Below are 25,599 nucleotides of genomic sequence, written 5' to 3'. Positions count from 1 at the left end.
ATGTTGTAACAGTCCCTTTTGTGCTATCAATCTCCTTTCCTGCTCTTTGGTTTCTCTTCAGTTTGAGAAAGTCAGATATTCTCTTCGTTTTCAACAGGGCCTTCTCAGTAGCTGCTCCCAGATTTTAGAGCTCCCTTCCTACCAAAGTTAGACTGGTTCCCTCCTTGTTGTCCTTCGACTGGCAGGTGAAGACTGTTTTATTCCAACAAGCCATTGGGAATTGATTGTTTTCAAATGGTTTTTAAGTGTGCTGTGCTGTTTTGAACTATCTGTGTTTTAATAGATTTGGGGGGTTTTAATGTTGTTTTAATTCTACTAGGGTTTAATTACTTTTTAACTTAGCATTTATATGTTTTTAGCTTTTTCTATTTTATCTGTGTGGTTTTAATTTGTGTAAGCCGCCCTGAGTCTGGAAAAAGGTGCATTTACAGGTTGTGCACACTGGGGAGGGGCTTCATTTGGTGTACATTTCATGCTTGGTTTTCCCTCGCTGTAATGCTGGTACCAGACCCCTCAAGTGTTCCTATTTTCCAGGGACATCCCTGATTTCGAGAAGCCATTCCGGTTTCTGATTTGATCCTGGAATGTCCCACTTTTCCTTAGGAGGTCCCTATTTTCATTGGAGAAATGTTGGAGGGTATGGAGTTATCCAACCCCTGAGCCGTCTGAAGGCAATCCTGTATAGGGAAGGTTCTTTTAATGTTTTATTATGTTTTTATTTATGTTGGCAGCTGCCCAGAGTGGCTGGGGCAACCCAGTAGGATTTGTGAGGTATAAATAGTAGAATTATCATTATGGAATGGAATGTCCTTATTGTCATAGGAGAAATTTTGATGGTATGTGGTACTGTGTACCCTTGAGTACCCCCGGGGGGAAACACTGCGTGGGATTGGGCCAATGGCACTAAAGGCTCAATTTCTTCTTGTTGTCAAACGAGCCTCGCCAACTTGGGGAATAATAATAATAATAATAATAATAATAATAATAATAATTTATTTATACCCCACCCATCTGCCTGGGCTTCCCCAGCCACTCTGGGCGGCTTCCAAAAAAATATTAAAATACTGTAATACATCAAACATTAAAAGCTTCCCTAAACAGGGCTGCCTTCAGATGTCTTCTAAAAGTCTGGTAGTTGTTGTTCTCTTTGACATCTGGTGGGAGAGCGTTCCACAGGGAGAGGCGCCACTACCGAGAAGGCCCTCTGCCTGGTTCCCTGCAACCCCACTTCTCGCAGTGAGGGAACCGCCAGAAGGCCCTCGGTGCTGGACCTCAGTGTCCGGGTAGAACGATGGGGGTGGAGACGCTCCTTCAGGTATACTGGACCGAGGCCGTTTAGGGCTTTAAAGGTCAGCACCAGCACTTTGAATTGTGCTTGGAAACGTACTGGGAGCCAATGTAGGTCTTTCAAGACCGGTGTTATGTGGTCTCGGTGGCCGCGCCCAGTCACCAGTCTGGCTGCCGCATTCTGGATTAGTTGTAGTTTCTGGGTCACCTTCAAAGGTAGCCCCATGTAGAGCCCCACGTACAGCAACACTCCTGCAGATGATCTTAGTGATTGAGCTCATACCCCAGGTTGCTTGGCCAGATCCTTGGCCCTAGCCTTTTTGCCTTCAAATGGCCCAGCCCTTGCTTCTTTATCCTTCATGTTCTCTGTCTGGAAAGGGGGTTGTGGGAGGCACTGTTGTGAGCCCTCTGCTTGTGTGCTACACAGCCTTGAGGCCCCTTGACTGGGCTGCCAGTCTCCCTTGGGATGTGACTTTCTGGTGCCTCCCACCTGACCAGACCTTTGCAAGTAGATCCCAGGTGCAAGCAGCCAATGTGCCATGTTGCCTGACATTTCTGGGAGGAAGACTTTGCAGCTGAAATCTCTTTCCTCCTGGGGATAAAAGCAAAACAAATTTAAGGATTAAATCACACCAAGGTATAACCCTCCAGGGAAACTTGTGTTACTTATTATGATTATTTTACAATGTATGCCTCTGGAGCTGTATGAATACCATTTCAAAGGGGAATAATTTTCCGTCTTGCAGCCAATAGCGCATTATAATGCATTTGGGCCTGTGTTGAGTAATAGCTGCAGCCCTCACTCCCCTGTGCTTTTCCCCCGTGGATTCTGAGGTTTTTCCTACATTCCCTGTCCACAGAGCAAGGAAGAGCTGCAAAGGAAGCCCTGAGCCCTCAGCTCAACGCAATTCAGGAGCAGGGAATGAATGAACATTTGCAATGGGTGCTTGGCTGCATGGCTCTTAAATGCCTACATTTGTCTTGGGTTAGGTCAGGGGGCAAGGAAAAGGACTGGCTCACACTGACCTGGGTCCAAGAGAGTCAAAGGAGAGTCTCTTCCCGGGTGATCCTACCCATTGATCAAGATCAGCTTGAGAAGAGAGCACCCACCTCACAGCATATCCTGTCTGTCACTGTCTGGACGCAGGAGGTAGGAAGACGCATTGCAGGGCCCAAGACACAGGACTCCTCCATGACCCAAGAATTCTTGACCATAGGCTTGTTTGGCCAAACTTTGGCCTCAGTGGCGTAGCGTGGGTTGTCAGCACCCGGGGCAAGGCAAGTAATTTGCGCCCCCTAACCCGTGGATTTGCGCCCCCTAACCCGTGGATTTGCGCCTCCTAACCCTAACCCCCAGATGTTGCGCCCGGTGCGGCCGGCCCCCCCTGCACCCCCCACGCTACGCCACTGTTTGGCCTTACACACACACACACACACACACACTCATCCTTCAGAGCCTGGTCCTATTGCTGCTGCTGTGTTTTAACTGTTAAGATATTAGGACTGTTTCCAATACAGTCTCACTCTATATATGCACACTTAACTGCTTTGATTTGTGGAATTGGCATGGTTACAGCCAAGGCCAGCCCAATAAATTTTGGCACCTGAGATCCCACCCTCCCAACCAGGGCAGAAGGCATAAAGGAAGATCTACATCAGGAACAAAAGAGGAATTAAGATCTACATCGGGAACAAGGGTGGGAGGAGGCCAGCAGTGCTTCCTATCTGCCAACAGGCCTCTGTAGAAGCAGCATTGCTAGGGGGGGCAGGGGGCTGCCAAGGAGGTGGTAGGAATGGCCTCCAAGGAATGTGCCACAGCTGCCACCACCTTTGCAACAGTGGCAGCAGCTGATGCGTTCCTTGGAAACTGGATTTGCTGCTCCTGTGGATCCTGCTGCCCAAGGTGGTCTCCTCACCTTGCCTGATGGCTGGCCCAGCCCTAGTTACAGGTGCCACATAATACCGATTCTGCATCTACAAGAAATCAATCTTTTAGTGTATCTGAAGTGTAAGTGGGTTCCCACGAGGCAATACGTAGTGATAACAGCAAGAACCTTTATTGAACTACAGAACTGGACAACAGGGGCAATGCAACTGATTATATTCATTTCTGAAAGCCTGGGCCACTCCCACTCCCAACATGATTGGCTGTCTAAACTTCCAAGCTGCAAATCATGACTCAGAGTTCAAGGGCCAATGGCAGAGGCCCAAATCCTGAAATGTTCTGTGATTGGATATCATGTATGTTCTGTGTTTGGATATCATGTATCGAATCAGAACACAGGGGCTCAGAATCCTTAGTCCAGTCTCAAGCTCAGGCAAACACAGGCCACTGTATACATAACAGTGTCAGCCCCTACATTCTGGAACTCCCTGCCTATTGATATCAGGCAGGCACTTTCACTGTACTCTTTTCCATGCCTGCTAAGAACATGTTTGTTTAGGCAAGTCTGGCCAGGTTGTGTATCCACAGCAGTGACCAGAAGAAAATTGACCAATGAGAGGAGCACAGAGAGAAGAAATGCTATGGTGCATCTGTAGCAGTAAAACCAGATGCCTTCACCTGCCCCCGCTGCAATAAAACATGTCTCTCCTATATTGGCCTCTACAGTTACAGCAGGCTCTGTAACTCTCCAATGGTTTGACTTCACCTCTGAGGGTGCACACTTCCATTGTCTCTCAAGACAACAACCTGGATAAGTAGAAAGCTGATGCAAGTTTTAATCTGGTTTTAGTTTAGTGTTATGTTAACTTTTGGAAAGTGTTGGATTATTGCTGCTATTTTTTTCTTATTGATAATTCTATTGTCTTATCTTTTTTGTAAACCGCTTTGAGGTTGTTGTTTTTACAAACAAAGGGCATAAAAATTTTATGAAATAAAGTAAATAGTATGTCCTGTTTTCAACAGATGTGAGCTGCCTTAAATACAGAGTGGAAAGGTGGGATAAAAAAAAATCCTATGATAAGCAAAATGAATTGAGTACTGTGTTGGAAGGTTTCAGATGAGTAGGAGAGGGTATTTTATTTATTAATTATCCGTCCTCTTCTTCCTTATGTAAGAATGCAAATACCTATTTCAGCAGAATAAATTCACCACCCATGCACAGCTTATATTTAGAAGCTTTTGGAGTTCTAAATGGTCCACCCTTACGCTCAACATGGTGCCAAGGAATGAAATGGCCAACTCCCTCTCCTGTGAGGGGCCTGTGCAGAGCCCAGTTGGGATCAAGACAGGGCAGGCCAAGCCTTCCCAGGCGGCTGACTCTTTTCTCTTCCGGGGTCCCTCCTCCCTTCCTGGCTTTCCCTCTCGCCTCTGTCCTTTGCCTCACTGGCTCTTAAGAAAGTACCTCACCATGGAAGAGGATGGTTAAACTGTGGAAAGCGCTTGAATCCCACCTGCAAAACAGTGGCATGCAATGAAGCCTAATGTAGGACAGAGGAATGAACGGACTTATTCGTGGAACGCGGAATTAAATTGTGGAACTCCCGCCCACAGGAGGCAGTAATGGCCACAAACCTAAACAGCTTTAAAAGAGGATCAGACAAATTCATGGAGGAGGAGAGGGCTATTGATGGCTACTAGCCACAATGACTGCACTCTGCCTCCACAGCTGGTGGCAGTAATGCTTCTGAATACCAGTTGTTGGAAACTGCAAGAGAGGAGTCTTGCTCTTGTGCTTGGGTCCTACTGGCAAGTTTTCCATTGAGTTATCTCATTAGCCACTGTGAGAGCACAATTCTGGACTAGATGGGCCACTGGTCTGATCCAGCAGGACTCTTCTTATGTTCTTATGGCTGCCGGGGCTCAGGCTCCTGCTCCTGCTTCCCCTCTTCTTCCCTTCCCTTCGTTCCTCCGCTTGCTGCTCTCCTGCCAGGTCTCCACTGAGTAATTTACTGGCAGAATCTCTCCCAGAATCCAGCTTGAAACCAAGCTGTAAAAACAGCTGAGAGTGTAAATAATTCATGCCGACAATATGACTTTTTTATGTAAATTCAGTGCATTAACCCTCTATTATAATGATGGACGACAGATATGGGCGACGTTGCCTTGGTAAGAGCTAATGGATGGCCGCCATAAATTCACTGCACATTTTATTGTGTTGCTGGAAATTGTGCCTCCAGGCCATGCTGTTTACTTTTATGTAAAACTCTGGGTTCCCTAAATATTACAAATATTTTACATCCGACTCCTCAGCATTTCGGCAGAAAGCACAAATCAAGCTTTCTTCATGCAAGTTGTAATTAAAGGTTTGTTGTTTTCTTTTCTGGGGACAATTATCCAGACCTAAAAAGAGATATATTTCCCCCTTTAGATGTTCAGTCATTGGCTTATCAAAAAATCCTTTTGAAGGAAAAGGGGAAAACCAGTAGATGCAACTTGCTAGGCTGCTGACTTGAAGGCCAGGTGGGGGTCACAGCATCTGAACATTTAGGAGGAGGGCTTGACATGCTTTGCCTTCTGATCGGGTTTTATTTTTTCCACACAGAGAATATTCTTCTTTCTTCTTCTTTTTTTTCTTTCTTTCTTTAGTTATATCAGTTGGTTTGCACCAAGTACAGAAGAGCCCCTATGCAGAAATGCATATATATATATATATATATATATATATATATATGGGACGCGGGTGGCGCTGTGGGCTAAAGCCTCAGCGCCTAGGGCTTGCCGATCGAAAGGTCGGCAGTTCGAATCCCCGCGGCGGGGTGCGCTCCCGCTGCTCGGTCCCAGCGCCTGCCAACCTAGCAGTTCGAAAGCACCCCCGGGGGCAAGTAGATAAATAGGTACCGCTTACCAGCGGGAAGGTAAACGGCGTTCCGTGTGCGGCTCTGGCTCGCCAGAGCAGCGTTGTCACGCTGGCCACGTGACCCGGAAGTGTCTCCGGACAGCGCTGGCCCCCGGCCAATAAATGTGAGATGGGCGCACAAACCCCAGAGTCTGTCAAGACTGGCCCGTTCGGGCAGGGGTACCTTTACCTTTATATATATATATATATATATTCTACAAGCTGGGACAACCACTTAGAAGTAATTTTGGTATATATGCAGTATATCAAACAAATAAATAAATCAGCATGATATGCCAGCTTGCACCTCCCTCTAACTATATGGCAAAATTAGACATGCAACTGAGCTCACACCCCTACCGTTAGTCAGTGGCATAGCGTGGGGGGTGCAGGGGGGGCCGGCCGCACCGGGCGCAACATCTGGGGGTTAGGGTTAGGGGGCGCAAATCCACGGGTTACGGGGCACAAATTACTTGCCTTGCCCCGGGTGCTGACAGCCCACGCTACGCCACTGCCGACAGTACACCTTTAAAGACCATTCTCACAGTTACAATTCCTAGCAGCCATTTGCAGACTACAGTGCCCAGAATTGTTTGAAAGAAATGATGTGCTTTAAAGGTATGTTGTTTACATGGCCGACAGGCACTCTTAAACCACTTTAACTGTCATGGCTTCCTCCAAAGAGTCCCGGGAAGTGTAGTTTGTACACATACACACACAATATTCTTTCGATAATTTGTATCCAGCCTTCCACAGAGTAATTTTCTGAATCGTGTCCTGGTGGAATATACCCTTCTCAGTAAACATGGATGATTCATTTCGGTGAGGTTTAAACCAGGATCTGCAGGATGGTCAGTTTTGAACTGGAGTCGTTTCTGGAGAAATTGGCCGAAAGAAATGGAGGAAGAGAGATGTCCTCCTCCGTTTCTTCTGCGTCTAAGCTGTGCTGCGGTTGGTGCTGTGATGTGGCTGCGGATTCTTCAAGTCAGCTCCACGGTTGGCTGTGGAGGACAAAAGATGCAGGATTGATGGCTTTCTTTCCTGCCTAGCCTGTCAGCATCTCAGGGGGCAGCCTGGAAACGAGGGGCCTCTGGGGGCCTCCCCTCCTTTTCTGCAGGGCTGGGTCTTTTGTTCTGCCACCAGCACCAGCAGCTGCATTCTCTGGGTCCTCCGTGTCTGTGCCCAAATGCATGACAGTCAGGAGAGGCCAGGGGCAGGTGGCGATGCAACACCCAGACCCTCCCTTTCCCCTTTTCTCACAACCCTGACGGTGGCAGCTTGTGAAAAGCCAAGACTCAAAACTCCAGGCTGCTTTCGAGGGGAACTTGCTGGCTGAATCACACCAGGAAGCCGCCACTTCCTCTTTTGTTTTGCTTGTTTATTTCCTTGTTGCATTTATATCTCACCTTTTTATCTAAGGAGTTCAAGGTGGCAGACATGGTTCTCCCCTGTTCCTCATTCAATCCACACAACAAGCCTTTGAGGTAGGTTAGGCTGAGAGGCAGTGACTGGCCCAAGGTTTGATAAAGCCAGACATGTGCAGCCTTCTGTACACATGCACAAGCACACCCACCCATTTGGGATAGGCATTCATTGTTTTTCCTAAGAGCTCCCTAGCTATGCTCTTGAGACATATTTTGTAGACCTGAAGGTTCCTAGTGGCATCAGGATGCTGCTACAGCAGGTCCCGCAGAGAGAAAGAGATCATGCAGTGCAGCCTGATAAAAATGATGGCAGGAAGGACAAGTTCCTCATGAGGACTGGGGCCTTTGAGGCAGGAAGTGTTGCTGGTCACACCGAAGCATCCAGCTAGGAGGCAGCAACCCCAAAAGCTTGTGAAGAGTTTCCCCTAAAAAATGAAATTGTGGAGCAGTTCCTGAGTCAAGTCTCAAGAAGTTAAATGCAATGTGGGGCACGCCCAGACTTTGCACATGTCCAAGCAGTTAGGATACCTCCTCTGAAGGGGTGGGTGGCCCTTGGAGTGAGCCAGCTGTGCTATGGGAACATTATGTATAAGAACATAAGAAGACCCCCGCTATAAAAGGCCATAGGGAAGCCATTTAATCCAGCATCCTGCTCTCACAGTGGCCAACCAGATGCCCCAAGGGGAGACCCCCATGCAGGAGCTGAGCATAAGAGCTCTCTCTCCTCCTGTGGTTTCCAGCAATGGCTATTCCAAGGATTCCTGTCCCTAATCATGGAGGCAGAGCATAGCCATTGTGGCCATCATAGCCCTCTCCTCCTCCATGAAATTGTCCTCTCCTCTTTTAAAGCCATCCAGGTTGGAGGCCATCACTGCCTCCTGTGGGAGCAAGTGCCATCATTTGTAACTACGCACCTGAAGGAGGGACTTTCTTTTATCTGTCCTGAATCTCCCAACATTCAACGTCATTGGAGGTCCATGAGTTCAAGTATTATAAGAGGGGGAGAAAACCTTTTCTCTATCCACTTTCTCCAGGCCATGCAGAATTTTATTAACTTCTGTTATGACACCTCCTACTTCCCTTTTCTCTAAACTAACAAGTCCCAGATGCTGCAGCCTTTCCTTGGCATTGGGGAAATCGCCTCCAGGCCCATCCTTGTGGAAGCCCCCCTTCCACCTCAGGAGGAGCAGGCATGATGAAGGGAAACCCACAGCTGGCCTCCCAGTGTCACTGTGGCTGCTGGGGAGAGAAAGAACCTCCTGACTGGGGATGATGGGAGGGCGGGGAGGTGCCTGCGGAGGGGGCTGGAGGTTGCTCTCCTCCCCCCACCCCCCAGAGGCAGCTTTGCCAGAGCCTTGCAAGGAGTCTGATCAGGCTTCCCGATTTAATACAGCTAAGTAGTGCACTCTCTGCATATGAGGAACCACAGCCTGCTCTGAAAGGATTCAGAAGCATCTGTTTGAATGAAATGTGTTGACAACTGCGAAAGTAAAGTTTTTGCTAAGTCTCAGGAGTTTAGCCATGACAAGCGGTATTAATGAATTGAGTTAATTAAAAAGCATTTTGAAATGAAACAGGCTCTGCTCTATGTAAAACGCTCTTGTACATTAGACAGACATTATGGAAATATTGGCTTTGTACGTCGTAATGCAGCCATTTATAAAAGCTTCTCCAGATCCATGGATAGCGGCAGCAATTTGGACGGCTTTGGCGTGTCTTTGAAATTCATTGACTGCGGGATGTGCCTGTTTTGAGGCATGAAATTGGGATGGTTCCAGTCCCCCCCCCCAAAATCCCACCCCTCTCCTGAGCTTTTTGGGCCAGAAAGCTTTCAGAGCTGCTGAGGTGGGGGAGGGCCCGAAAAACAGAGTCAGCCCTGGGAAGCAGCTGCCCAAACCAGGCAGGGCATGTTGAGGCTCCTCCAGCAATGGATCAAGGCCTGAGAGTGGAAACAGCACTGGGTCTAAGAATCCCACAGATTACTAGTCCCTAAGCAAATGGTGTCTTGCCTTTCCTGAAAGTGTCTTTCACTATCAACATTTATACTGTTATGGGTTTGCAGCGAGCAAGGATCCCCTTACAATTTCTGGGTGCCTTAGATTTAAAATGCAGGCCAAACCAGGAAATCTCCTGGGGAGAAGGGCCATCAAGGTGCAATTACCGGACAATGGCTATCCTGTCACTGACCCTCTGCCTGAGCTCTGGGTAAATAGCAAAATTGGGAGGAGGCATGGTGATGGAGCTGGGACGCTGGTGGCACTGTGGATTAAACCACAGAGCCTAGGACTTGCTGATCAGAAGGTTGGCGGTTTGAATCCCCGCCACGGAGTGAGCTCCCATTGCTCAGTCCCTGCTCCTGCCAACCTAGCAGTTCGAAAGCACGTCAAAGTGCAAGTAGATAAATAGGTACCGCTCCGGTGGTTCTGGTTCGCCAGAAGTGGCTTAGTCATGCTGGCCACATGACCCGGAAGCTGTACGCTGGCTCCCTTGGCCAATAAAGTGAGATGAGCGCCGCAACCCCAGAGTCGGTCACGACTGGACCTAATGGTCAGGGGTCCCTTTACCTTTACCTTTATGGTGATGGAGCAAGAGTAAAGAAAGGTGGCCTTTAAAAAAAGAGGCTGTGGGGGGCAAGCAGACAAATGGGCAGGAATTGCTTGGAGCAGGGGTTTTGGGGAAGAAGAAGGAAGTGGGGAGAACTCCATGTGGCACTGACTGGGGGAGGCTTCCCTGAGAGACCAGGGGCCATGACTGGCCACTCCTTTGGACCCAAACTTGCTGAAGCTATTAGGAGGGCAACAAGAGGTGGTGCAGTGTTCTTAAGCCACCTCCATTGAAGGCTTCCAGGTGTAAATATGTGTAGAATAAACTAGTCTTTGCTGAGCCTTTTCCCCAATGGAACCCCAATCCGGTTGAGTGCCAGAAACCCCCTGGAATCTTGCTGCCGCTTGGCAAGCAATAGGAGTGCAGCAATGAACTAAATTGCAGGGTTGTCGTGAACCACTCAGAATGTGTCCTACATTATTAAAATGGGGCCTTAGGGAGGCAGCAGGTCACAGGTCACCCTTTACCCAGCAGCAGCCCCTTTCAAACTGACTTGGGGGGGTCAATTAAATGCCTTTGCTTTTGGATCTCCATTAGGAAAATGTTCTTTTTAAAAACACCTCACTCTAAATAAGAGCCAAGTTAGAAAGAGTAGGAACCTTGGCTCCTTTGGTGGGGGTGGGGTAGGCGGAGGAGGTTCAAACTTGTGCCCAATCCTGGCAATGTTAAAACTTTAAGCTGTCTCCTATGGACAATGCTTATTTAAACTAAGCTTGAAAAGGTAAAGGTAAAGCACACCTGACAATTAAGTCCAGTCGCAAATGACTCTGGGGTTGCGGCGCTCTTCTTGCTTTACAGGCCGAGGGAGCCAGCGTTTGTCCACAGACAGTTTTTCCAGGTCATGTGGCCAGCATGACTAAGCCATTTCTGGCACAACGGAACACCGAAACCAGAGCAGCGCGTGGAAACACTATTTACCTTCCCGCCAGAACAGTACCTATTTATCTACTTACACTTTTTGGCGTGCTTTCAAACTGCTAGGTTGGCAGGAGCTGGGACCGAGCAACGGGAGCTCACCCCGTCATGGGGATTCGAACCGCTGACCATCTGATTGGCAAGCCCAAGAGGCTCAGTGGTTTAGACCACAGCGCCACCCGTGTCCCCAAACTAAGCTTAAGCAGGACGTAATTAAACTAGATAACTCACTCCCACAGGAGGCAAGGATGGCTTCCAACCTGGGTGGTTTTAAAAAAGGCATCTGGTTGGCCACTCTGAGAACAGGATGTTGGACTAGGTCAGGGGTAGGCAACCTAAGGCCCGTGGGCAGGATGCGACCCAATCATCTTCTCAATAAACCATGGATGGTCCAGGAATCAGTGTGTTTTTACATGAGTAGAATATGTCCTTTTATTTAAAATGCATCTCGAGACTTCCGGTTCGGCGCCAGCGCTAATGGCTGCTCCCTCTCCGAGCTCCGGAGAGAGGAGGGCTCTGCGAGTTCGGGTCTGACCCGCTACGGCAAGCGGGGGACCCCTAAAATCACAGGAACGGAGCCTGTGAACAAGGAGATTCGGTGGGCACCTGAAGCGCCCCCCTTTACCGCAGAAAGAGCCTTTTTAAAGGCTCCGGAACGACAACGGGGAGCGCGGTGCTGAGAATCGCTACCCAGCCCGCAGGGTGAAGCCGCATCGCCATTAGTGGAGAGCGCCGATTCCCTTCCTGAATAATTTGGATGAAAAAGACCCGTGAGTAAGACTGAACCTTTATTCGTGTCAAAACTACCTGAAATTAGGCTGAAAACGGGAAAGGCAAAAATTAAGGAAGTCTGCCTTCCCCCGACTGCATGACAATTAAAGCAATGAAAGTTACTGAGCTGCATCCGTATGGGAAATCCTCTTTAACTGTTTGAATCCGACATTTGGACTTTGACTATCCCCTCTAGCTTGCAGGGCAGAGGGGAGGAATAAGTGACTTTAAAAGCTGCATGCCTAATTTAAAGGAAAGGGAACTCTCTGCAGCCTTCAACCTGGCACAAACTGCTATTAAAACAAAGGAGCACTGAACTGACTTTAAATTCCTGTGAAAGTAACAAAGTGGAAGTCTTATTGCTTATTGGTTACAAAGTTTTGGGACTTTGTGGACACAATTTATCAGGGAAGGCTGGGACTCTACCTATTGGGAAAGTGTTGCAATATACATATAGAAGCCTCCCGATAAATCTGCTTTTTAAATACTCTTTGCCTTTGTTTGCGGACATCTTGATTTGCTCCCTCTAGAGGGTAAATTAAAAGTTGCTACGCTTTGGGACAGTGGAATTTTCCTTTAGGAGAAGGCTCTCGTGGGAAACGACCTTGGGATATGAGTGGCCCAGCAGACGAGATAAGCACGAGAGCCAAGACAAGGCAATATCAACAACAGCTACAGCAACACAAGAAAAGAGGCTCGATCTCAGGCATAACCTCTACAGTGACAACAGGACAAGAAAAAGGTACAGCAGTCTCCATGGATGCAGTGTCGCAAGCCCTTCTTAAGATAAACCAGTCTTTGGAGAATCTAACAAAGCAGACGGCAGAAAATACCAAGAAATTGACAGAGAATTCACAGAAATTGACAGACTTAACAACAAGACTTGACCTGAATACAGAATCTATAAACAGGCTTACGCAAGAAAATTCTGCCACACGCCAAATTGCGGAGGAAGCCAGAACTATTGCTGGAGAGACCCAGGAAAAATTAGAACCGATTGCCAGGAAGGTCTATGATCACGACACAACTCTGGCATTGTGGGAACTGCAAAGAAAAGAAAGGAATTTGAAATTACGATCAATTCCAGAGGACGAAGGAGACAATCTCACGGACTTTTTAACGAAAGAGTTTGCTGATTCCTGGGAAGATCTAGAGGAAGACGAATTTAAAATTACAACAGCATTTAGACTGGGCAGAAGACAGAACAGAAAGGCGCCGAGAGACTGTCTGATTACCTTGAGATCGAAGGAGGAAAGAGACAGAATTTTAAGACTGCACTTTGAAAAGGCCTTACAAATTGGGAACTCACCGATACAGATCTTCAAAGACATTCCTAAACATATTTTGGACTTGAGAGCTTTTTATAAAGATTTGGTTTACTTGTTGAAGAAGAACACCATTCTCTTCAGGTGGGAATTTCCACAGGGACTGTCTTTTGACTATAGGGGGAAGAAGGTGAAAATAAAGACGATACAGGATAAAGACAGGTTCCTGCAAAGAAATCAAGAAGATCTACAGAAAGGAACTGTAGACCCAATTGCTGAGCAAAAGAGTGTAATAGACATCCTGAACCTTTCGTTTGGACAGAACCTTCCACCACCAACAGAGGAGGAACAACAACTGGGAGCTGTTGGAGGAATACCAGAAAAATAACAAGATGGCCCTGCAATTCCTTAGCTGGAATTGTAATGGGATGAACAGTCCTTTGAAGAGACGACAAGTATTCCATATTTTGTATAGAGAACAACTGGACTTGATTTGTTTACAGGAAACCCATATAACCAGAGCACATAGGAGACTGCTTATGAATAAAAAATTGGGACAAGAATTTATTTCGTCGGACAAAGTGAAAAAAAGAGGAGTTGTGATTTATGTAAAAGAGAAGTGGGCCCCAAAAATGATGTTCAAAGATGAACAAGGAAGATATTTGGCGGTGGAGATCCAGGTACAAGGAGAAAAATTTCTGATAATTGGGATCTATGCACCAAATGAAGGTAAAGCAGAATTCTTCAAAAAACTTCATGAAACTTTGACGGATTATTTGGAATACAATATGATAATTATGGGAGATATGAATGGTGTAGTTTCTACAAACATGGACAAGACACAAAGACTGACACTTACTAAAGAAGGGAGACTCCCCAAGACTTTTTTCGAAATGACTGAAAATATGGACTTAATAGACATTTGGAGAACAAGGAACCCTCTTGAAAGAGAGGGAACCTTTTTCTCCCATGCAAAGATGACCTGGACCAGAATCGACCAAATATGGGTTACTAGTGGAATGGCTCCGAAGATTAAGAAGGTAGAAATCTGCCCAAAAACCTGTTCCGACCATAACGCCGTGAAGATGGAAATGAAATTTACAACAACTGGTCAGTTTAGATGGAGAATGAATGACACCCTGTTTCGAGATAGAGAGATCCACATGAAGGCCCAAAAAACTCTAAAGGACTATTTTGAAATTAATCTAAAGGGCGATGTGGAAAAAAGAGTGATCTGGGACGCAAGTAAAGCTGTGATGCGAGGATTTTTGATTCAACAAAATTCAATAAAGAAGAGAAAACAGATTGAGAAAAAGGAAAAAATTCTGGAAAAGATAAAAGAAGGAGAGAAAAAATTAAGATCAAAACCAAAGTCCCAGGAGATTTTGAGAGAGATTAAGTTGTATCAAACGCAATATATGGAATTGATGAACCAAGAAATAGAATGGAAAATAAAGCAAATGAAGCAAAAGACATTTGAGTCGGCAGACAAATGTGGTAAACTTCTGGCATGGCAACTTAAGAAAAGACAGAAATTAAATACAGTCACAAGCCTAGAAGTGGATGGAAAAAATATATCTAAACCCAACGAGATAAGAAATTGTTTTGTGAGTTATTTTAAAAAACTTTATTCCCAAGGATTACAAAATGAAGAGGATATAGATAAATTCCTTAATAAATATGGACTACAAAAAATCTCTCATCATAGCAAGGTGGATCTAAACCAGAGAATAACAGAACAAGAGATAGAGGGTGCCATTCAGGACATGCAATTGGGCAAATCTCCAGGGCCAGACGGACTGACTTCCAGATATTACAAATCTTTAAAGGAATGGTTGATACAACCGTTAAAGGAGGTGTGTAATGAGATCTTAGAGGGAAAAAAGGCACCCAAATCGTGGAAAGAAGCATATATCTCACTCATACCAAAGACAGAGACTGAAAAGACTCAACTGAAGAACTACCGCCCAATTTCGTTATTGAATGTGGATTACAAAATTTTTGCAGACATTTTAGCAAAAAGATTTAAAAGAGTATTGATGGAGAAGATTCACAGAGACCAAGCAGGCTTTCTCCCAAAAAGACACCTCTCAGACAATGTTAGGAACATAATAGATATTTTGGAAAAGTTAGAGGTGAACATAAATACTAAAGCAGTTTTGATATTTGTGGATGCGGAGAAAGCCTTTGACAATATTTCGTGGAGTTTTATGAAAAAGAATCTTCATGGGATGGGGGTAGGACAAGGATTTGAGAATGGTATGGGTGCAATATATTCCGAACAAAAAGCTAAGCTGATTGTAAACAATGTAATAACTGAGGAACTTAAGATAGAAAAAGGAACACGACAGGGGTGCCCAATTTCCCCATTGCTTTTTATTTCGGTCCTGGAGGTGTTGCTGAACATGATTAGAGATGACCAGCAAGTTAAAGGTGTAATGGTCGGAACCAAACACTATAAGTTAAGAGCATTCGCAGATGACCTTGTATTGACCTTGCAGGAGCCAAACACTAGTACAAAAAGAGTGTTGGAAATAATCCAACAATTTGGGCAGGTAGCTGGATTTAAATTGAATAAACAAAAAACTAAAGTCTTAGGGAAAAACCTAACAGATATGGAAAAGAATAAGTTTCAAGAAGAGACAGGTCTGACGGTGGTTAAGAAGGTGAAATACCTAGGGGTTAATTTAACATCTAAAAACTTGAATTTGTATAAGGACAATTATGAAAAATGTTGGTCAGAAATTAAAAAAGATCTAGAAATATGGTCAAATTTGAGATTGTCAATGTTAGGCCGAATTGCAGTGATTAAGATGAATGTATTGCCTAGAATGTTATTTTTATTTCAAACTTTGCAGATTATTGACAAGATGGACTGTTTCAAGAGGTGGCAGAAAGACATTGCGAAATTTGTCTGGCAGGGCAAAAAGCCCAGAATAAAATATAAAATATTAACAGATGCAAAAGAAAGAGGGGGATTTGCCCTGCCGGACTTAAAATTGTATTATGAAGCAGCAGCATTCTGCTGGCTGAAAGAGTGGATGCTCCTCGAGAATACAGATATCTTGGACTTAGAAGGTTTCAATAATGCATTTGGCTGGCATGCATACCTATGGTATGACAAAATCAAAGTGCATAGTGCCTTTAAAAATCATATTGTAAGGAAAGCATTGTTTAATGTTTGGATGAGATATAAAGATCTGTTGGAAAACAAAACCCCTAGATGGTTGTCACCCTTAGAGGCTAAGGCCCACAAGAAAGTTAATATGGAGGTCGGATGGCCAAAGTATTGTGAGATCTTAGAACAGGATGGAGAGAAACTGAAATTAAAGAGCCATGAAAAACTAAAACCCAAAGTACAAGATTGGCTCCACTATTATCAAATAATGGAGGTTTTCAAACAAGACAGGAAAATTGGCTTCCAGGTGGAAAAATCAAAACTTGAGACAGAATTGTTAGAACCCAATACTAAGAATTTGTCAAGAATGTATAACTTGCTGTTGAAATGGAATACACAAGATGAAACAGTTAAATCAGCTATGATTAAGTGGGCACAGGACATTGGTCATAATATTATGTCTGCTGACTGGGAAAGGTTGTGGAACACTGGTATTAAATTTACGGCATGTAGTGCCTTAAAGGAAAATGTGATGAAAATGGTCTATAGGTGGTACATGACCCCAGTTAAGCTAGCAAAAATTTACCATTTGCCTGATAACAAATGCTGGAAATGTAAGGAAACTGAAGGTACTTTTTATCACCTTTGGTGGACATGCCCGAAGATTAAGGCTTTCTGGGAGATGATATATAATGAAATGAAAAAGGTATTCAAATATACCTTCCTTAAGAAACCAGAGGCCTTTCTCTTGGGCATTGTCGGCCAATTGGTGCCAAAAAAGGATAGAATTTTTTTCATGTATGCAACAACAGCAGCAAGAATACTGATCGCAAAGTATTGGAAGACACAAGATTTACCCACCTTGGAGGAATGGCAGATGAAAGTGATTGACTATATGACATTGGCGGAAATGACGAGCAGAATTCGTGACCAGGGAAAGGAGGCTGCGGAAGAAGACTGGAAGAAATTTAAGATTTATCTTAAGAACTATTATAAACTTGATGAAGTTTAGATTGTCGAGATTTTACAGAAAGAAAGGGTTGCAGTAATATAAGAATAGATCAAGAAAGGACTATGAGGAATTAGGATGGGAAAAAACACTTATAAGTTGCTATAAAATTTGGACATGAGGATGCAGAAAGGGGAGGTATGGGGAAGTCCGAGGAAAGAAGTTTATGAAAGGATATTTTGAAATTATATTTCTTTGTTTGTCTGTTTTTCTTTTATGTTTGTTTGTTATAAAAACTTTTGTAAAACTAATAAAAATTTTATAAAAAAAAAAATATTTAAAATGCATCTCTGGGTTATTTATGGGGTCCGCCTGGTGTTTTTACATGAGTAGAATGTGTGCTTTTATGCATCTCTGGGTTATTTGTGGGGCATAGGAATTCGTTCATTCCCCCCCCCCAAAAAAAATAGTCTGGCCCACCACATGGTCTGAGGGACGGTGGACCGGCCCACGGCTGAAAAGGTTGCTGACCCCTGGGCTAGGTGGACATTAGCCTGTTTCCTATCTTCTTATGCCTACCCTGTCCTAGCCTAAGTCACACAGAGGCGAGCAAATGGGGGGGGGGAGATTCAAAGAGGACCCTCCTCCTCTTCCTCCTCCTCCCCTCTGCTCTGCCACATCAATCAACCAATGAAATGGAATCCCCCCCACCTCCCTCCCTCCCTCAGACAGCCTCTTTCTGAGCCAGAGTCAAGGGAGACTACATCTCTTCCCTCCGCCGCCGCACATTTAACCACAGCCACATTGCAAGATTAATGCCAGGGTCCACCTCCCCGCTCCCATGTAACAAAATAATGTAAATGATAAATAATTTAAAACACAAGTGCATCTTTATGTTGAAAAATGGGCTTCCCCCCTACCCCTCCTTTCCAGAGATGCTGACCTGGGTGACAAGAAGTCCCTAAGAAGGAGGAGGGGGGATGCCCCCCCTCTGCCTCCCCCCCCCGCCTCCTCTGCTGTGGTGGGCCACGGATGGGCTTTGGTTCTTTAATAAAGGCAGCTCTTTATCTCCTCCATCAGACGTGACTCTTGAACCAAAACAACCGCCGGGGCATTAAATATGGATGGGCGGCAGTTGGATGCCACGGCAGCAACCCAGGTAAATGGGCTTTGCCACCTCCAATTAGCATCCTTGTGGAGCGGCCCCGCCAGGGCAGTTCATTAAGCCTCCAAGTGGAAAGGCTAATGCAAGCAGGGCTGAACTTTAGGAGCCCCCCCCCCCCAAACGCCTCAGGGAGCTGGAGGGGAGGTCTTGAGCTGTTGCTGCGACCTGTCCTCTGTGGTTTCTGGCAGCAGCAGGAGAGCAGAAGAGCCTTAGACTGCAACAGGCAATGAATGGATGCCTTTTGGTTGGGGAGGGGCAGGATACACAGGTAGTGTTGATCCTCTCCAAAGGTTGGGGAAGAAGTGGGTGGTGGAAGAAGAGAGGACAACTGGGAAGGGAGGCTGGCTAATTGGACTCTCTGTTCCAAATTGGGTTTTATATATGGGCCACTAGCCTTCCTGGGGACAGATGAGGATGAATATATGTAGAGAGATTGGGGTCATTGACAAAGCAAAGTTCTCTTCTGGGTGGCCTTCAAATTCTCTGTGGTCCTTCCTAGATCTTGTAGGAGGGATAGAGGCCGCAGAGTCTGGATATATCTGACCCAGGGAATATGCCAGAAGGGTGGCCCACGTCCCACCTGGCTGCCTGGGGGTGGGGGCTGCCCTGGAGACAGGAATATCCTTGCCCTGGACAGAGGGTGGAATGATACAGGTGTCAGGGGACCTTCCAGCTCTAAAGAGTTCTGGTTCTTTATAGGTTTCCCCACCACCACTCCTCGATTGGCTCAAGGTCCCACAACTGGGCCAGGTCACTGGGTCAGCGGAGAGAAGGGCGTGGGGGTTGCTCTGGGGGAATGGCAAGGCATCAATCACTGCAGAGGTGTGTGGGGTGTGAAGTGGGGGCTGGGAACACGTGGAATTCAGCAGGGCAGAGCTTGTATCCTCATCCATTGCCAGGAGGGGAAAGGCGCTCTGGAAGCAGCACCCGCCCTCCAAGCGCATTCCGCATCCAGCCCGGGCCTGTCGAGATCATGCAGGGGTGGGCTGGAGCACCCTGGGCTGCATGGAACATCAACAAGGGAGCCTCTCCCAGCAGGCAGTGTCTGCCCCAAGAGACTCCAGGAGGTGAAGGGCAGGAGGGCTGCCATGGCAGGTGGGGGCAGCTGGATGCCCCTGGATCGCCTTGCTGTGGCTTATCCATTCTGAAATATGTGCCACATTTCAGGGCAAAGCACTCCCAAGGCAGCTTACAAAAAAGATGAAAGCCACAAAGCAATTTTAAAAATGCAAATAAAGCAACCCAGCTCAAAAAATAAAAACAAAAACCCACTGAAAACTGAAAACAGCAGCTGTCCTAAGCTATTTAACCCAACATACAAAGCTTTTGGTAGAACACAGAATGAAACAGGCAGATTCTAAGGTCCACTTTCAAACTCACAAGGGTGGAGGCAGCAATGCTTGTGCTTGGGTCCTGCATGTAGGTTTGCACCAGGACTAAGTAGCTATCAATAGCCCTCTTCTCCATGAATATGTCTATTATTCTTTTAAAGCCATCCTAGTTGGTGACCATCACTGCCTCCTATAGCAGGCAGATTGTCTTCAGATTAAGTTGTTTCTTTTATCTCTCCTGAATCTTCCAATGTTCTACCTCACTGAATAGCCATGAGTTCTAGTGCTATGAACTTGGAAGGGACTAATAAAACTAGGGACTCTCTGTGCCACTTAGAGAGCACCTCCCCCTTGCAGATCATCTCCTGACCCCAAGAACTGAGGCTCCCAGATTCAGGATACCTTGTAGTGGCATCAAAGGAAGCAAACCATGCCAGTCTTTGCCTTGGTGAGCCTGTTGGAGGCCACATTCCCCAGAGGAGTGGAGGCAAAAGCCTTTTGCTCCCTGGCATTGGATCTGCTCCTCTGACAACCCCCTGCGCTTCGCACAGAGCTGTATGAAGGAGCCAGAGCCAATTGTTCCAGCTGCCAACATGCCATGGCAGAGCTAGCAAGCCAAAGTAATATGGGAAAGGGGTGGCAGGAGATGGAGGCCACCTGGAATCTCCCCAGAGGGCACCTGAATGGGATCTGTGCACCTGCCTGCAGGAAGGACTGAGCTGGGTGTGACCCAACTTTCCCTCTCTTCTCTCCCTCTCTCTCACTCCTTCAAAGGCACCGCTGGCTGTTTGGAAGAGCACTGCCTGTGTGTTCTCCAAGTGGCTGCCAAGTGAATCTTCCAAAAGGGCATTTGGGGGACAGGGAAGGAGACCTTGGCCTGCAGCTGGAACAGAAGCAGCAGCAAGAGTTGTTCAGGTGGTCTAACTGGATCAAAAGGTGGTCCTATAAGTCATGGGTGGGGCTGGATTGATGTCATCTAGGCCAACTGCTTCCCAGCTCAGCCACGAAGGGTGGCCTCCTTAAGCCAGAAGGCCTGAGAACTCCTGGTTGACGGAGGGCTATCAGTCATCCTCATGTACATCAGCATGATAGAGGGTGGCAAAATCAGGAGGCAGCTGAAGAAAGGCTGCAAAACTGCCATCTGCAGCTTGGAAATGAGTGCCCTCTCTCCCAGCTGAACATCAAAGAATAATAGAGTTGTAGGCTTGGAAGGGATCCCCAAGGGTTACGTAGTCCAATCTCCTGCAGTGCAGGAATCACAGCTAAAGAATCCCTGACAGGTCATCATCCAACCTCTGCTTAAAAACCTCCCCTACCCTCTGGGGGAGTCCGTTCCACTGCTGAATGGTTCTTAACATCAGAAAGTTCTTCCTAAGGTTTAGTGCTTTGCTCCTTCTGAGGTTAGGGGCAAATTTTGGGCAAAACCAGCCCCTGGAAACCTCCTGTGCCTGGGGAAAAGGAGCAGAGCCTCCTGGGGCTTCTCCAGCTGCAGCCTCATCCCAGAGATAGTGATGCCACCATCTAGAATTCTCCTGCAAGGATCTGTGACTTGAATGTATTGGCTGATTGCAGATCATTTGTTTGATGATATTATTATCCATTTGTTTCTGCAATATCAGCATGTAGTACTTTTTCCCATCTGTCCTATTTGCCTGAGACCGTGCACCCACCCCCCGACGCCCCTTTCAGTCCCTTAATCTATGCCTGGCTCTAGGTTCCAGTTCCACCTTGGCCATTGAGGCACCTTGGAGAAGCTGCTTTCGCACAACCAAGGTTCTACAAAATAGGAAAGGGGGAACTCGAGGGGAAGGGCACGGTTGTGTCTGAAGGACAAGAGTCTTGAAAAATAAGGAGCAGTCTCCTGAGTGTTATAAGCAATAATCAATAATTAAAAGCCTTGTTAAAGTATTGTTAGATTGTACTTCAGAAGCAAAGTAGTTAATGCTGCATTTCATGGTTAATTCAATGTCAATTAACTGATTGCTAACTTCCCTCCAGCTAAATCTTACTTGGTTCAGGGAGGAGGCATCAAAAGCATCCTGGCTCTAAAAAGCTGGATGTTCCCATCACTCATCTCTAGCTTCAGGCTTGGACTCAATGTTGACAGATGCACCATTGCAGTTTGATCAGCCATTTTGTCATGTCACCATTTCCTGGATTCCGCCACCACCACCAACCCAATGGGACTAGAAAGATCTTCAAGACAACACCAAGAAGAGGTCATCTCCCCATGGATTGTCTTTTCTTTCCAGAGAAATTGGCCAGCTTCTGAGCCACCCAACCAATGTTGCCTTCCACATGCCTATGGAGAACATGTAGACCCCTGAGGTGAATAAGCCACCAGCAACCAGCAGCCCAAAGGATCAATTATGCTGGGTTGGATTTCAGCACCATGGCCAGATCCCATGGAGACAACTCAGAAGAGGCAACAATCCAGCCATCCCAGAGTGGCCTGGACACTTCCAGGGGTGGGGCAAGGAACTGTGTTCATCCTCTTCTCCTGCTGGTGTCCCAGGATTCTGCTCCAGAACCTGAAAATGTTTGTAAGTTTATTATGCAGAAATTTTAAGGCAGCATCCTTTAAGGTGAAAGGGGCAAGGAATCATTGCCTTCCCCTTGGGAGGAACGTGGTCAGGCCCGCAAACAAACACTGGGTTTGCTCAAAGCCCAGAGCACATCCTTGTTTCTCTACCCAATCTGTGGAGTTTACTACAGATCCCAGAAAATCTGGGGACTCAAATCTGGAACTCACCAGCCACTCTTTCTTTAAGCCACTTCATTTACCTCCAAACATTCAAGAAAGAAGACAGTGGAAAGGGACAAACCACAGAAGTAGTCATTCATTTATACAAAATAAATTAAAACAAAGGGTTGGATTTCAAAACCTAAAACTCAGTTTAAAGCTGAGAGGCCAGATTGCAAAGCATGTCATTGAAGAAGCTGGTTGAACAGAAAGGTATTGCCCTACTTTGGAAAAAAAAAAATCATAAAGATGGCTGGGAGGTGGGGCAAACCTTCCTGAGAAGGTTTTGCGTCACTGCAAAAAGAAAAAGGGTCCATCTCCCTTCCTTTGGCTCTCAGAGCAAAGCCTCTGAAGAGAGTCTTAAGGTTCAGACAGGTAAACATGGGGGAAAGTGTCCTTTCTAGTACAGCGGTACCTTGGCTTACAGACGCTTCAGGTTACAGGCTCTGCTAACCCAGAAATATTACCTTGGGTTAAGAACTTTGCTTCAGGGTGAGAACAGAAATCGTGCTCCGGTGGCGCAATGGCAGCAGGAGGCCCCATTAGCTAAAGTGGTGCTTCAGGTGAAGAACAGTTTCAGGTTAAGAACAGACCTCCAGAACGAATTAAGCTCTAGAGGTACCACCACCAATAAAGGTACCACTGTAACTTGGTCCCAAGCTGTTAGGGCTTTAAATTAGGCTCAGAAGCCAGTGTGAGTGACAAGGAAGAGGCATAATCTGGTCAAACTGCTCGGTCTCAGGATATAGTTCTGGAGAAACAGCCATTTCTGGGCCGTTTGTAAAAGGCAGCCTCATGCAGAGTGCAAGACATTGCAATAGTTTCAACAGAAGGTGACCAAAGCGGGGGTCCCTGTGACCAAGGCAAGAAAGGTCACTGCTGGCATCTTAGCCAAAGCTGGTAAAAGCCAATTCAAGCCATAGAGGTCACCTGAGTCTCTAATGATGGTGCTGGATCAATAAGTGCCCTTAGAACCAATTAGCTCGACCTTTACCCAAAGACTTCTCATCAAGTGGAGGCTGTAACAGCTTCAGTTTTGCGCAAGGCAGCTGAAGGCCCCATCAGCACCACCATCACTGCAGCAATGCAAAGACTGCAGAACTTTGGAGAAAGCCTGTCTTAGAGAGGAAGGCCATTTTCCATCTTTACTCTGGAGTAGGCAAGTCCTATCCATTCCATATGGATCACTGATCCACCTTGGATCAGTGTAACACTATGAAAAGGCAAACTGGTAGAGGATATCCATAACAGTGGCATGTCAGAAATGCACAAAAGTCTTGTCTCGTAATTTGGAGTGCGGAGATAAATCCATCTGCAGTCCTGGGCTCAATAAAACACCACAGGAATTTGATTGGAGGGCAGAGAATTAATCCCTATAATAAGGACATAAATTGGAGACTAGAAAGAGCCTTTTCCAACTTCTTGGGAGCCATTGACTCCTCTTTGCTCCCCCCCCCCCGAGTAGAAGGCTGTTCTGACCCCCAGATTTGCAGGTACCCCCTCTCCGGATGAATGACTGGTTTCTTTTTAATACGTATTAAGCCAAAATAATATTTGAAAGAAAGTGCCCAGGGCATCTGTCCAATTCTGAAGGCATTTTTGCTTTTGAAATGAGAACACTCAGTAAGTAACACTGCTCTCACCAGTAAATATAGTTTTATCTTTATTTGTTTCCCATTGTCTCATGAACAAAATCTTTTCAGTTACAAACAGTGGTCTGTCTCCCCTGGGTTTCACATTTTAGGGCAGTTGTGGAGCTATAACTTCCATCCCCCCTGACCCTGCTTCTTGGGCCAGATGGGAGTTGTAATTCAGCCATTTCTGGATGGCCAAAGGTTCCACACACCTGCTTTAAGGATTGGAAAACTCTCCCTGCCCCCAGTTTACCTGTGAGATCACTTTACTCTAAACATGCCCACAGCCCGCTCAACCACTTTGATCGACAGAAACCGGCACTATAACAAGTGCCACATAATCTCCATTTCACATTTGTAAGAAATCAATCATTTAGTGTGGCAGTACCTTACACTTTGGAACTTCCTGCCTATTGACATCAGGCAGTCGCCTTCATTTTACTATTTTCGGAACTTACTAAAAACACTTTTATTTCGGCCAGCCTTTCCAGACGTATAGAACATATAGAATGTTGACGCATGTACTAATCTGTTTTTAGTCTATTGCTTTTTTTAAAAAATGTTTTCAATAGTTGTTTTTACATGTTTTTACTGATAACTTTATTGTTTCGTTCTCTTCGTAAGCTGCTTCCTGGCAAGACCATGACAGCCAGCCTCACCCTTCTGCAGCACAGAGAGCTTTCCACGCTGAGATGTGGCAGGTCTTCAGGCTGGAGGGAAGTTTCTGGTTTCAGCCTCCTCTCTGCTCCAGAACAGCATCTTTGCCTCCACAAGTCTCTGGTCCCTGCAAGCATCCAGAGTACCAACTCCCACCCTGTCTCTCCCCCCTCTTCACCGTCAACTGCAGGCTTTGCATAGCTGGCGATGCTCGGAGTGTGTCACCACCAGCGCGATGCAATCTGAGACACAGCTTGCTTTTCTGCATCTCAGATCTCAGGGCTGAGCCGCAAACTGTACATGACACAACTAAATTAATATTTAAAAATAATTACTTGCTGCCTGGAGGTAAACAGAAAAAGGGCAAATAATTGATAGCAGAGGGACTGGCAAACTCCAAGTCTGTCGAGTGTTTGTGATGAGCTGAGGAGGTTCAAAGGGGTTGCGTGCTGGCGGCTCTGAGGAGAGGGTGGTTTTTTTTCTTCCAGAGATCAATCAAAGGCACACATACAGCACCCCAGTCCCACCCAGCCCCCATTTGGGTCTCGGCTGCATTCAGTGGGACTTCTGCACAATTCAGGCAGTTCTAGAACTCAAGGCACACAACTTTTATCCCGAAGATATTCTAAGAGGAGGGGAAGTAGAGGGGTTGTCCCTCTGCCCAGCGACATCTCAAGGAGAAGAAGAAGAAGAAGAAGAAGAAGAAGAAGAAGAGGAGGAGGAGGAGGAGTTTGGATTTGATATCCCGCTTTATCACTACCTGAAGGAGTCTCAAAGCGGCTAACATTCTCCTTTCCCTTCCTCCCCCACAACAAACACTCTGTGAGGTGAGTGGGGCTGAGAGACTTCAGAACAGATGCTCTCAGCCGGATATTATGCTTACCAAAGACAACAAAGATTTTTTTGTTGCCTGAACAACTAATGCATTTATTACGGCATTGATGTTTGTGGCAAC

At 46.2% G+C, this 25,599-nt stretch overlaps 1 long non-coding RNA gene across 1 annotated transcript; it reads left to right on the top strand.

Annotated features, from left to right (window-relative positions):
* On the top strand, positions 1-25,323 carry LOC309538234. The gene is made up of 3 exons (XR_014222141.1): positions 1-185; positions 18,195-18,273; positions 24,612-25,323. It is a non-coding gene; the product is annotated as an uncharacterized lncRNA (long non-coding RNA).
* Positions 25,324-25,599: the final 276 nt, after the last annotated feature.

This window comes from Podarcis vaucheri (assembly GCF_965113315.1).
Source record: "Podarcis vaucheri genome assembly, chromosome: 7".
Taxonomy (NCBI): Eukaryota; Metazoa; Chordata; class Lepidosauria; order Squamata; family Lacertidae; genus Podarcis; species Podarcis vaucheri.
Note: the sequence above shows the minus strand (reverse complement) of the source record. Positions and strands in the feature narration are given on the sequence as shown.